The sequence below is a fragment of the Beta vulgaris genome, chromosome 1 (genome assembly GCF_026745355.1).
Source record: "Beta vulgaris subsp. vulgaris cultivar EL10 chromosome 1, EL10.2, whole genome shotgun sequence".
Taxonomy (NCBI): Eukaryota; Viridiplantae; Streptophyta; class Magnoliopsida; order Caryophyllales; family Amaranthaceae; genus Beta; species Beta vulgaris.
The window spans coordinates 51,330,343-51,344,767 of record NC_079202.1 but is presented as its reverse complement, the minus strand read 5'-3'; the positions used below and the strand labels follow the sequence as shown (position 1 = coordinate 51,344,767).

The window sequence follows — 14,425 nt, the reverse complement described above, 5'->3', positions numbered from 1 at the left end:
CCCTCTAAAAAATTTTGAATTCAAAAAAAAAAATTGTTTTTTTTTATTTGTTTTTCCAAATATTTTGTTTTTGGAGTTACATCACTTTTTCATTAGAGTTACATCACTTATTCATAAGAGTTATAGCTTGTAAAATTCATTCTCATTTCTCATATAAGTATGCATTCTCATATGAACTCACTTCTATATATATATATATATATATATATATATATATATAATGTTTACAATACAGATCTATGACTAGTAAAAGTCCATTTTATTCTTTTACATGATGTTACTTTAATATTAAGTTTATAGCCAATCAATATATACCAGACTAACAGTTATGTTCATGGCCAATAAAGATTTCCCAACTCAATGAACACCCAGTGGTACAGCCATGTTGTGACTTGTGAGCATTGGGTTCCCACGCATTGGAAGTCCATTAAGTACAAGTATACAACTGTGTTTCAATAACATCAGCTATGAAGTTATCACATTGGTAGAAGCTCCATAAATCAATAATGTACTATCTTTGTTTTTATTTAGTTGCAAAACAGAAAGTGTCACAACTAATAAATGATTGCAAAATAGAAAGTGTCACAACTAATAAATGAAACGGATGAAGTATATTTTTATAGATAGGAAACTAGATTCTTATGAAAGCTATACCTCAACCTTTGTTTCTCCTTCATGAGACAAATTATCTTAGTTGAAAGATATATATTATTACTCGTGGATGGTGAACCACTGAACCACAATCTATACCCTACGAATATTCTTTTGGTGGTTAGTAAATTACAAAGCTTATGCCCTTAAAATCTAAATGAGACGCCCCAAAATTAGCATGTTTTGATGTTTACAACCATTGATAGAGGCAACAGATACCTGGGATTCTGAGCCATAACATATACCATGTAAATAAGCCACGTATATGGAATCCAACCAGAATATGCCTTAGATTCTGGTGGTCCATGCAATTCACGAATCTCTTACTCAGATCTATATCCACCATATCTTACTTAATACTTTATTTACCTAATCAATTTTACCAAAAGATTAAGCTGATGATAGTTAAAGTTTTAGGAATAATTTCTATACTCTATCACGTCTCTTCATGTGAAAGTCTATTGGGCTTGAAGTGTGGATGCAACACAAGTAGTTGTGGTCATATCTGACACTAAATATTCCACTTAAAAAGAAGGGGTGGATGAAATTTGAACATGTAACCTTTAAATCACGCTAATTTTGATAACATATAAAAGGACCAACTCAATTAAAAAACTTAAACTAATGATTTAAGTTCCATGAATAGTTTTATACTCTATCACCAACAGGTTAATTCAATGATATATCGTCTTTTAGGGGGTGTTTGGTATGAATACCGTAAATGGAATGGAAAGGATTTTGATAAGGAGGGGAAAGAGTAATAATAAGTGTTACCCTTATTAGTTGTTTGGTATCTTAATGGAATAGAAACAAATATAACCCACTCCCTTTCCTCTTGTTTGAGGAGTGAAACGTTATTTGTTTCCTTAGGTTTTTTATTGGAAACAACTTGGGGGATGTGTTTCCCTCAAGTAACGGTAATTGTTACTTTACACACTAATCAAACAAGTAGAAACGGATTTTGTTACTTGATTCCGTTTCTTTTGTGAAAAAACATGATACCAAACACCCCTTAATGGTATTATGACAGTTGATAACAATGTAAACCTAACACCGCAACTCCGCAAGATTATGTTCAATAATGGTGTTGGGTGACGCTGCAAACGAGATACAACCAAGTGATATAATACTCAAATCTCAATTGCTTAATAAGCAAAATCCATGAAACTTTGAAAGTATTATTACAAGTAGATATTTTACTGGAAATAAGAAGAAGAAAAAAGTGTCTCTGTAACTTAATTACAAGTGGATGGAGCCAACAAGAACTTGCATTCAAAGGGCATATCTTTAGTATATACTCTTTCAATCTAATATTAATAGTCATGTAAATTGTTTTAATATCTTTTGAAAGTTTGGTAATTATTGTGGATGTTATCTCATTTAATTGGTAAAGTTTTAGGGATGGTAATTAAGATATGAAATTAAATATCATCTACATCAATATAATTAGTCGCTCTCTACTTAAAAAAAAAATGGTAATTATCTAGTAAATGTCATAGTTGCAAGTCCAAAGTCCAGTAATGACTCAAACTTGTAGTTTCCGATTTAAATCATAGTTTGACATATATATGCCAAAATTTCTTATATTAATTTTCATCTTAAATAAATTTCACGTTTTGTTATAACTTATAAGCTCCTGCTGGCCTCTTCAAATTTGAATCAAAATAATTTTCATTTTCAATTAGTTACAACGAAAGTGATCTTTTTATAATAGTTAAGTAATTTGTGCTTCTATCTTTCAAAAAAAAAAAAAAAAAGTAATTTGTGCTTCTAAATAACTACTTTATAATGAGTAAGTAGTGTTCAAAATAGAACTAGACATTTACTATACTGAATAAGAAGTGAGAATTTTTTTTCTCTATATAATGTTAAATTAGGTCCATCCATAAGTGGTCTAGTCGAAGTTCAATAAATCCAACCAAAGATATATGGTCATGTAAAAATTAATGTATGGTAGAACGACAAAACTAATTATTATTTTGAAAAAAAGTACTTCATTTGTAATTTTTTTCCTTAGTTGGAATTATTGACATTATTCACAATTAGGGAGAATATTCTAATTTTTTTTTCTCAATATGATTTTTACTAATATGTAACAAAAGATATTTAAGACCAAAAAATTACACTAGCAATAGTGTACAATTAAAAAAGGAAAGAAAATACAAAGGGTCGGATAATTAATAAAAGTGTAGCCAAAGGTGGTAAAAATAAATTTTCATTAGTAAAACTAATTTTCTTTCATACGAATTTTTAGTAAACACTCAAATAGAATTGGTCTTAGCACGTACATCTCATATGTTAAATACATATAGGCTATGTTTAGTTCACCTGAAATTTTCTGATCCGAACTTATCTGATCTGATCTGAACTTATTTTTTCTGATCTGATCTGATCTGAACTGATCTGATCTGATCTGATTACAAGATCTTATCTTTTAGATTTTTCTCAACATATAAGAAAAAACATAGTCATGTGGGGTCTTGTTTGATTCGTCTCAATAAGTACTTTATTAATATTCAATTATTATAATTTTTACTAATATGTAATGAAAGATAAAATGATTTTTAAATATAAGCATGATCTGAACTTATTTAATCTGATCTGATCTGATTTAATTAGATCTGAAATAAGCAAAAATAAGGTGAACTAAACATAGCCATACTCTTGTATGATTTGGTACACGAAAAACGCACATGCAAAAAGCAAAATAATGTGCAAGTTGAACTAACAATAATATTTGACATTTAATCAACAGACAAATAGTATAAGTTACTTACCCACCTATAATATGTGGGCAGCTATTCAAACTCAAAAAACAAAAATAGTACGTATAAGTTACTTGATACTACTATTAGGCAAAATATTTAAATAACCCCTTTTTTTTTCTGAATTACAGAGGAAATCCTTAGGTTCCAATTCCCTTTTCATTTTGACATTACTACTAATCTACTATCAAGTATCAACAGTATGTATAGCTACATTTACCACATGTCTACCAGAGTCTCATTAAAAATCGTATCACATGAAAAATAAAATGAAGGGTCCATGTAATATTTTGTCCATCGTATCATCATCCATCAGGACTATCGTTATTAGCACAGTACAATAGTACTGTAGTAATGAATAATGCTGAAACTTGAGGGTATCCTCAATCCTCATCTAATTGAAAAATAACGCAAAAAAAAAGCTCCTCATAACAATCAAATAAAATAAATAAAATAAAAGTCTTATTTGACAATTAACGGATAGCAATTAGTTGTTAGTTGATATTAGTTGTTAGTTGATTGTATTAGCTGATTTGACTAGTTGGTTGTATTAGCTGTTTGTATGCATGTATTTGGTAATTAACTGATAGTTGATTGCTATATTATTGTAACAAAATGACCAACAAGGACATGTGAATAATTTATTATTGTACTTTTATCAATGTAATTTCTAACAAGTTTAAGATATAAATGTAACCGGTTCTTTCATTCCCAAACCTCTAATGTCAAAAAGCTCATCAATTTTTTCAAAAAGGCTTTTTGGGCTCAATAAGCTAACTGAAACCTCTTTTTATCAACACTCAAATTAGAGAATTGATCACTAGTGAAATCCTCTAATATGAGCTCAAATCTCTAATTTTGCTTCAAACATCTCTTTACCAAACAAGGCAAAAAAAAAAAAGAGGTTTGATAAATCTCTAACACAAGTTTTGTATAACAAAATTTATTGACCCAAGCAGGCTCAACCCTCATGAGCCAGGGGGTAAGAAGGAGATTCCAACCCATAAGTAAACTTTCAGAAACTGGAAAGTGGGGGTTGATGAGAGTCAAACTCCCGACCATGAGATTGAGAGGTGGAAACTGCAACAATTGGGCTCTCACATGATTCTCACATTGTTCGTGTATATAGCAAATATTGCGTGTATATATAAAAATATTATTTGTGTTATTTAAAATTTTTTAATTATAAAAAATACAAATAATATTTTTACATATACAAATATTATTTATTACATAAAAATTTATATTTAATCGATCTACCTGTTAGACGTTTATGATAGGGAAAATTTTCTAAAATAAAAGGCAGCTGAAAGGAAGAACTCAACCGCAAACGTAATAGGCGCGAGTGCTTCCCTCAAATTCTCACTCCCACTCTCTCTCTCTCTCTCCTTCTTCCCTCTCCCAACACCTTCTCTTCTCTTCACTTCTCTTTTCTTCTCCAGGTGATCATTCTCTCTCCTCTCTTCGCATCTCTTTCTCTCTCCTCACTGTTCTTCTTCAACAATCTTTTTTACACAATTATTCACACTTCTTCTACTAATCTACTCTCATCACTTTCTCTCTCCTCCTAAATGTTTTTTCTTTCTATCCAAATTCTCCTGAAATTCAGCTAACCTGTCGAAGATTTTCTGCATTTTCACCGCTTTTAAGGTTTTTTTTTTTCTTCTTCTTCTCTCTCAAATGTCCTTTATTTTGTTTCTTCTTTAATAATGGAATTTTGTTCTTCTTTGATGTTTCACCGCATGAAAATAAAAAGAAAGAAAATGTCGAAGATTATTCCTTCTTTTTTTCTAGTTTTTTTTTTTTAAAAAAATTTGTTTGATTGTGGTTTTATGGATAATGAGAAAATTAGAAATTGACTTCTAATTATGTGATTGAATGCCGCTTGTCAGAATCACTGCCAACAAACAAACTTTTTATTTGGTTTTTTTTGCGTCATAAACAAACAAGGTAAAACAATAATGTCGATATTCTCACTTTATTTGTTACGAATTATTTGATTTATGTGATCATTTCTTTTTGTGTACTTAGACGTATAACAGTGCAAAAAACAGAGAGAAGAAGAACGGTTGATAGTAGTATATGAAGAACTTCTGTAATAGTATGAAATTGTGGGTCCTTTATATACTATTGCAAACTATTAAGGATTATACAATAATATAGTTATTACTAATGATTTAACTATGTCCTATAATGAGATTATTTTTGTTGACATCTTAAAAAGTTAAAGGTGTTTGCTTTTTCTATGGTAGTGTACTACTCTTCCAACAATGGTGGGCTTTGGGAAAAAGCTAAAAACAAATCAAATTGAAGAATGGCAAGGGTAAACTTTTTTTGTCATTCTTTTTTTTATTATTATTCTCATTGTTTTTTGATATTTGTAGATTTCACTTTATACTGTTTGATATTTGTAGATTTCACTTTATACTGTTTGATATTTGTAGTGATTTTCATTGAAGTAAGTTTTGAATGAAATGAGAGAGCTAAGTTTCTTTGGGGTGGGATTTGGGGTTTCATTGAAGTATTAATTTTGCTGTTGGAGTGTGAGGGAGGAGAAAAACTATAGATAGGCAATGAGCGACCTACATTGAGGTAAGGGGTGTTAGTTAATTGTCGATTATGTAACCCCAAATTGCCGGTTCCAAAACTAGAATCGTGTGTCCGGAGCTGGAAGTAGGTAGTACTCTGAATGAAGATCATAGTATCATGAATGGTTTCATCCTTGTGCTTAGACATTTGTGGTTGATAATACTGTTAGAGATGCTTATTTCTACTAGGAAGGACTAGAATCTGGCTTCATGATTCCTGGGAAGGATCATGAGTGCCATGTAATATTTTGGCACACATTGTATTCTAATTAAAAAAAAAACTTTTTCTTTGACATTGTTTTACTCAAGGTACTATATAAACTACAAGATTCTGAAGAAGAAGGTCAATCAATATACTCGACAAATTGAGAACGGATCAGGAGATCATCTTATTGTTCTGAAGGATTTTTCTGTTATGCTCGATAATCAGGTATCACAAGTGGCTATGCAAACTTTTTTGATCATGCAAGTAGTTGTAAGTTAAATTGTTTGTTGCATTCACTTGTTCCATCATATTATTATTATTATTATTTCTTTCTAAAATTTCACATGAGTCCAAGTCATGTCCTCTATCTTAAATGAATCCCTTTATAAATGTACTTGGGGTATGTATTCAGCAGTACTATACTACTATGTACGGAAGTTGAAGTGATAGTGTTACATCTCAATCACGGTGGTTGGCACAAGATTCACCCTTCAATGAAGGAGTAATAGGATTTGTTAAGCATGCTTTTTTTTTTACTTATTTAACTCTTTACGTCCTAAATGCACAAGAAACAATATGGCAAAATGTCGATGGATTTTCCATGCATCTGGCTGCTGACAATTGTTTGCCATTGAGTTGTCATTTACTTTACTTACTGGGTGAAGCTGCAAGCTTGCTTCTGTTGCATTTCATGGTGCCTCAACACATGCATATTGTTTCCTTTTGTTCTCTTGATTATTTTTTTCTGTTCATTGCTGGGTTCAAAGAGGTCACTTGCTTGATACTACTATTTTCTTTTCTGTAAACAGCTTGAGAAGATTGTCTTGTTCATACTAGAGCAACAAGGTTTACTTGCAAAGAGATTGTCTGATCTCAGGGAACAGCAGGACACTGCTTTTCAGCAGAGAAGCATTCTTGATGTGTCTCAAGTACGAGAAACATATCGCGCAGTGGGACGAGATCTTTTGAGGCTGCTCTATTTTGTTGAAATGAATGCTATAGGTCTGCGAAAGATCTTGAAAAAATTTGATAAACGCTTGGGCTATGGATTCACCAAGTATTATGTCAAAACTCGTGCTAATCATCCCTATTCACAGCTGCAACAAATATTCAAGCATGTGGTAATATCCTGAATCCTGCTAAAATGACAAATCTCTTTTGTTTTCTTTCTGAAATTAAATTCATTTTTATTTGCATTTGTTTCGAGATCATCTTAAATTTTTGTTAGTTCAATGCTGTCTCTAGCAACTACACAAAACCTTTGTTCCACAACCAATAGAGACATAGATACCCTGGGGACATGTTCAGTTCTTAGGGGTACAGATCAATATAAAGAAACTCGTATTATGGCTTATGGTTCCTTAACTTTGCGGTTGGAAGCATCTGGAGGGAGTACACAGGCATATGATTTCGAACACTGATAAAATTAGTGACCTAAGTGACTTAATTATGATTAACTTTACCTTTCTAAGACACTGTAAGGTTGACATTCAAATATTGAAAGCTTGAGCCCCTGAGCAAGAATTATATCTAATAGTTGTGTATGGGGAATTTGTGTCATTATGCAATGGAAATAACAGGATCTATTTCAAGTTGAGGGTGAATTGCCATTGACTAGAGGGATTTTCATTATCTCTAGTTTCATGGGGGTTCATCTATTCATTTTTTCTTTGAAAAGTTGGTTATCTCATGCATACAAGCTATGCGTCTACTGAGTTCTTGCAAACTCTGTTACCTGAATTTTTTGAATGGATTACTGCAGGCCATCAATAGAAAAATTATGCCAGGACTTGTTATCTGTCATTGCATTTTTAATTGCAAATGAGAGCTTTGAATTAATCTAGCCTGTAATCCTGGAAAATTGAGTATTCCCTCCCTGAGTCCCTGGTGAGTAATACCGAAACTATCGAGTATTGACCACCTATTTTGTTCAACAAGCAGGGATTCGGGGCGGTTGTGGGAGCCATATCTCGCAACCTTGCAGATCTTCAGGACCACCAAGAAAGCTACGTATCGATATATGATCAACCGGTTCTTCATCTCCAGGTCTCACACGGACATCTAAACTTAAGTGTTGCCTCTTAATTGTTTCTTGTTTTTCAACATTCTTTGAACTATTAATTTCATGAATAATCTGTAATTATATAGAATTATCCTGATTGCCATGGTGTATAAAAATTTCATTGTAAGCTTTGAAACATTTACCAGAACTCCTTTCATACATATTTGCATGCACTTATGTGTACTTGTCAAGTGAAAAATAATTCCTGCATAAGATTGCGTGGTTTGTTATCAAACTAATGGGACCACTACTTCTTAAGTAGGCAAATAAGCTGTCACTTTCCAAAAAATCACAAAAAAATCTGTAGTATGCTTCTTGTGTGAGGATGAATTTGGGAAAGAATTTGGTGTGCTATTTAATAGGAGGTTATAATTACGTTGAAACGTCAAGAATAGAAGATCTAGTATTCAAACTAATTGTTGAATTCGGATTCTGTCTGTTGCCCAAGGTCCCAAATTTCTTGTATAGTTGAGACTTGTAATCATTCCACTTTCAACTATATGTGTGGTGTTCCTATAGGATTTTCAAAACTCGTTATTGCTTCAACTGGAAAATTTTGCAAATGGATAAGATCAGATAGGTTCATCTTGGATCTAAAATGTTATTAACACTTTTAACCTTTTTCATTCCAAGTACAAAAATACTGCTAATAGACAGGAAGTGTCATTCCAGAATCACTGTGCGCATCTTATCAGTTTTTTGTACTTCTTCAATGAAACATTCGTTACAAGTTCAACCGTTTTACAGAGCTCTAAATACGGGTGCACCATTGCCTTTGTTGTTTTTGATAGATAATTGGTGAATATCTGTTGGTCTGCAGGATCCCGTTGTCACTTCTATCCGGACAGCTGTAGATAGACTGACAAATTCAACAAATTTTCTTCATTTCATGGGGAAACATGCGTTGATATTGCAAGAAGATTTACCAAGTCCATCTCAGGATGATGTTGATGATCAGGGATTTGATTTGATGTCCCTTATGTTAAACTTGACTAACACATTCCTATACATGGTCAATACATATATTATTGTCCCCACAGCCGATAGTTATTCTCTAAGCCTTGGTGCTGCAGCAACTGTTTGTGGAGCTGTGATTGGATCAATGGCTGTTGCCCAGATGTTCTCTTCTGTTTACTTTAGTGCATGGTCAAATAAATCATATCAGAAGCCCCTCATTTTTAGCAGCGTTGTTCTCCTAATTGGAAATGTCTTGTATGCACTGGCGTATGACTTTAACTCGATATCAGTACTTCTCATTGGCCGCATCTTCTGCGGGTAATACATAACAGTCCATTCTAATCATTTTGCATATTTATACAAAAATTATATTCATCTGTTTTTTAGCTTCCCGATAGAGGCCCCTGTTTCCTCTGAAATATTTATAGGAACATTCTATCATGTCCAAGATCACCGTGATCTTTGACATTTTGTGATGGTTATTTAGAACAGAAAACCTTGACTTGAACACTATGTGGATTCATGCGTCTTTAGGACGAGAACATAGAAGTCTTTGGAGACTGAGGGAATTTGAGATAGATTCACGAAAAAGACCAATATGAGTGATCTTCAGCTTTTCTCATTGGAACTTTTCTGAACTTACTTAAAGAGGCTAGTCTGCTAGTTAGTGACTGTAGAAAATAGTCTGGCTCTCTGTTAGACTACGTATTGATTCGATCCGAGATCTTGGACAGACAGATACTGCAGCATTTTATTAGGTTATTCACTAAAATTTAGTCCAAGGTTGAACTTAATTTAACCTCCTCCCCTTTATTATATATACAATTCTTTTTTTTGCGACTGGTCTCATTCATGGTATCTGGATGTCATCTCTGCAGGTTGGGTTCTGCTAGGGCCGTTAATAGGCGTTACATTAGTGATTGTGTGCCGCCAAAGATGCGGATGAAGGCATCTGCGGGTTTTGTTACTGCCAGTGCACTTGGAATGGCTTGTGGTCCTGCTCTTGCTTGTTTATTTCAAACCAAATTCAGATTGTACAAACTAACATTCAATGATGACACTTTACCTGGATGGTTTATGGCACTGGCATGGCTTTTTTACTCTCTTGGCTTTGCATTTCATTTAAAGAGCCTCCTAAGCCTGAATGCAACATTATTCCTCAGGAATCAAACCGTGGTAAATAACAGATCCATAATCTATTGCTCTATGTTAATTCATCTAGTGACTCCTTTGATTTTTTTCTGTACGTATTATAAGAGAGGTTACTTAAGGAACAAAAAAAGGACCATGGAGACCCTTGACACTTGACAAGGAAATGTTGATGAAACTCACTAGTCATGTATAGGGCACTTGTTATTTCTTTTTGTTTAGCAAAGCTGATCAAGGCACAAGATTGCTAACACAGATATAGGTCTTACTACGAACAAGATTGCTCAACACAGATATTGGTCTTACTGTTTAGGCATTCATTGTCTCTTTTTATCTCCATTTGTGCTGATACCTAGTATGACACTATAGGACAAAAGACACAAAACGTGGTGGAGAATGATTTGGAGAAACCATTGATTGTGAGCTCAGAGCAAAAACAACAGGATGATGACGACGAAGATGATCAAGAGTTTGACGGAAACAATGAAGATTCGGAAGAAAATCATAAACCTGCCACCTCAATTCTTGCTGCTTATAGACTGCTGACGCCATCTATCAAGGTATAGAGTTCAGTTCTCTTTCTTTTTACTTAATTTTGTAACTATGAGCGAAAATTACTTACATAATCATGTATTAGGCCACTTTGTGCACCCTACGAACAGTGTAAAACTATATCCATCAATCGGGCGTTAGTCCTTCCATGATTTGCATCCCCAAGGATGGCTCCTAAGAGGGAATTAGACTTTAGACTCTTGACTTCGAAGTTTTGCAGTGTAGTTAGGTCTGTGAAGTATGAACATCTCATAGCTGATAGCACTATGTTATGATACCAAGCATGATACTCTTAACATCAGTATTGTCAGTAATATATAAATTTGGAGCTCTTTTTAATTTTTATGACACTTAAAGTGAAGTTCTCGGGCTGTATTACTTCTTCTTCTATCCTCGATTCATCACTAATTCTTTGATTTAGTAACTATTTGAGGAAAATTTGATGGATGATTCTTGAAAAAGTTTGAGTGGACATTGAATTAGTTCAAATCTGAATGTTGCTCAATAGTAGTAGAGCTCTTAGTTTATTCAAATTCAATAATATACTTTTTGCCTGTCACTAGGTACAATTACTGATATATTTCATGCTCAAGTATGCAATGGAGATTCTACTAGCAGAGTCAAGTGTCATTACAGGATACTACTTTCGGTGGTCTACCCGGTCTGTGGCGCTTTTTCTTGCATGTCTTGGGGCAACAGTTCTCCCGGTCAATGTTTTAGTTGGAAACTACATCAGCAACATGTTTGAGGAAAGGTAATCATAAAAAACACCTACTATGTTAAAAGTCAATATGATGTTTTTAGTTGAAGTTACCACACGAACATGTCTTGCATCCAATTTAGAAATACAATATGATAGACTTAGTTGTTTTTCTTTCTTTGACTGAATAAAATGCAGATATTCCTATGCAATTTTACATCATTTACAAACTAGAAACTATCATCTGTTGATTCTGTGTTAAATTGTATTTTAACTCTGAAGCACCATTTGTGGAAACTGAAATCCACCTTGAGGCACTTTTCAAATATAACCCTACTACTATTCTATAGTGGTCTTAGCGAGCTCATTCACAATTCCTGCATGTGGGTAAGAGACTGCACCTCTGGCACTTGATAATCCATGACTCACAAAGATCTTTTTACTGGTGATGAAAAAACTAATTCATGGTGGACTACTGGATGCAGGCAAGTGCTATTGACGTCTGAGGTTATTGTTTTCATAGGCATTGTCCTGAGCTTCCAGGTTGGAGTGTCATATTCAGTTCCGCAGTACGTCATTTCAGCACTCATCACATTTGTAGCTGCTGAAGTACTTGAAGGTGGTTCTTTTTGTTTTCTCAGTACTATGAAATAGTTTTCTGAGCACTTCTACAATTTTCTTCTTTTATCTTTTTTTTCTCTGTTTCCTCCCTTTTGAGTGTCTTGCTGCAACATTAGATCTGGAAGAAGTCTCTAGTTTTAGCTCAACTTAACTAGTTTAAGTTTACAAACAGAATAATTAGCTACCTATTCTATATACAATACTGGTAGGAGATTAATCTGGCGTAGCTGACTGTTTTTGCTTCCTTACAAACGGTTACTTGTTAAATGCAGGTGTTAATCTATCGCTTTTATCTCGAGTCATGTCATCTAGGCTTTCCCGTGGGACCTACAATGGCGGACTGCTTTCTACAGAAGCAGGGACCCTGGCTCGAGTAGTTGCTGATGGTACGATAACTCTGGCTGGGTTATGGGGTGAAAGCACGCTTTTAAATACTACTCTGCTTCCTTCACTTCTGATTTGTATCACCTCAATAGTAGGCACTTGCTTCACTTATAATTCCATGTACTGATTTTCTCAAGAAATAAGCTCAACATCCCCATATATATGCTAGGAAATTGTACAGCATATGCATATAGGAAAACTAAGAGTTCATGATCATGTTCGATCAGATGGTCAAAGCTTGTGCCGAGCTTCAAAATTTTGATTATGGTTCTCTTAAACAAGAGGGAAGCAACCTTCTACAGTCTACTATACAATTACTTTTGCTGTTGCTTAGTGATGACAGTAAGACCGCGCTCACGATCAACCAGTGAAATCCTGCAGCAGTATATTTTCAGTGCTCAGTATAGTTTTATGTTTCTCAGTCATCTTTCTGTACGCTCTAGAGCGTTTTTATGCTCTAAGAGTCTTAAGTGTTACATGCTAGACGAGCAAACAACGCAGTGGGGATAAAAGTATTAACAAGGAGAAAATAATACAAGTTTGCTCGGTGAAAACATTATGTTATTCCACTTCTATCTACCAGTTGTCTACTATAAGCCTCCTATGGTGCTGAGAAAGTTGCTAGCAGAAACATCATAGGCGTAGCTAATTTTCCGTCTTTGTTAGTTTACCTGTAAATGACATTACTTCCATGTCTTAACATGTCCATCCATACTAGGTTGTAGTACAATCTTACTGTTGATAAAGGAATTGTTCCATATTACTCTACTTCGTTTTAAGACTTAAAAACTCATGTCTGACAGTACAAGGTATAATGGAATGAAAAGTAATCTCCAAGTTTGCTGCATACTAAAATTACTTAAATTTCCTAATTTACAATCTTGAACTTATAAGATGTGAAAGCCAACTCCTACACTGGTGCTTGTCCCAGCTGGCCTCGAATTGTGAATTGTTGTCCAAACAAGAAACAAATGGTTGCCAACACCAACCTGCTTTGCTGCATGCCGCCACATAGCTTTCACTTGCATGCATCCGGGATGGGAGTTTGACATCATATATACGCATCATATTTTAAGATCATACTCATCAGCTAGAGAGATTAAAAAACCAAGCAGGAAGGCAAGGGATTTCTTTTTTTTGGCGCGACGCATCGATAAGAGGAACGCCCTCATTTAATTTCTTTGCGGAAATTGAACAGGCGAACTTCATTTTTAATTGCTAAGCCAAAATGATAAATGAAAAACTCTTCTTAATAAAGATTATGATCCCTCTTAACATATTTCAATACTCTAACTATTTTAACAAATACTCTTATAATCTTGTCACCCCAAAAAAATTATACAATTACATCATTGGACTCGAGATAGATATTGAAGTTATTCTCTCTTGCATACGATTTTCTATATGTAGGATGATTAATGTCAAAATTGTCATAATTGGAAGTTTTAGGGTTGAATATTCGCTATTAAGGTTTTAAAGTGGAGATCTTTGGGGCTCACAATTGAAATCAGGGGTTTCAATTAAGGGTTTTATGTTTGAAAATGCGGGGTGCAAATTGGGTTTCGATGTGTTAAAAATGTACTTTATGCATTTTAATTTGCTTAAAAATTACTTACTTTTTACCACATTTATTATTAGGTGGGGCTTTTAGACTATGGAAGGAGAGCTTACAACTAATTAAGTCAACCTTGATTCTTAAAGTTCTACTGCAAATAAGCAAACTCTTAAAGAGTGAAATGTCCATCTAAAATACTTTAAATTCTTTTTGTTTTTCAGTTTTCAAATTATGTT

The 14,425-nt window shown here is 33.7% G+C and overlaps 1 non-coding gene across 1 annotated transcript; it reads left to right on the top strand.

Moving 5' to 3' along the window:
• The first annotated feature begins 4,734 nt into the window (after positions 1-4,734).
• On the top strand, positions 4,735-13,198 carry LOC104905491 (SPX domain-containing membrane protein At4g22990). Its single transcript, XR_008969014.1, has 11 exons — positions 4,735-5,066; positions 5,669-5,739; positions 6,314-6,434; positions 7,019-7,330; positions 8,151-8,255; positions 9,092-9,546; positions 10,107-10,404; positions 10,747-10,937; positions 11,493-11,683; positions 12,115-12,248; positions 12,523-13,198. It is a non-coding gene; the product is annotated as an SPX domain-containing membrane protein At4g22990 (transcript).
• Positions 13,199-14,425: the final 1,227 nt, after the last annotated feature.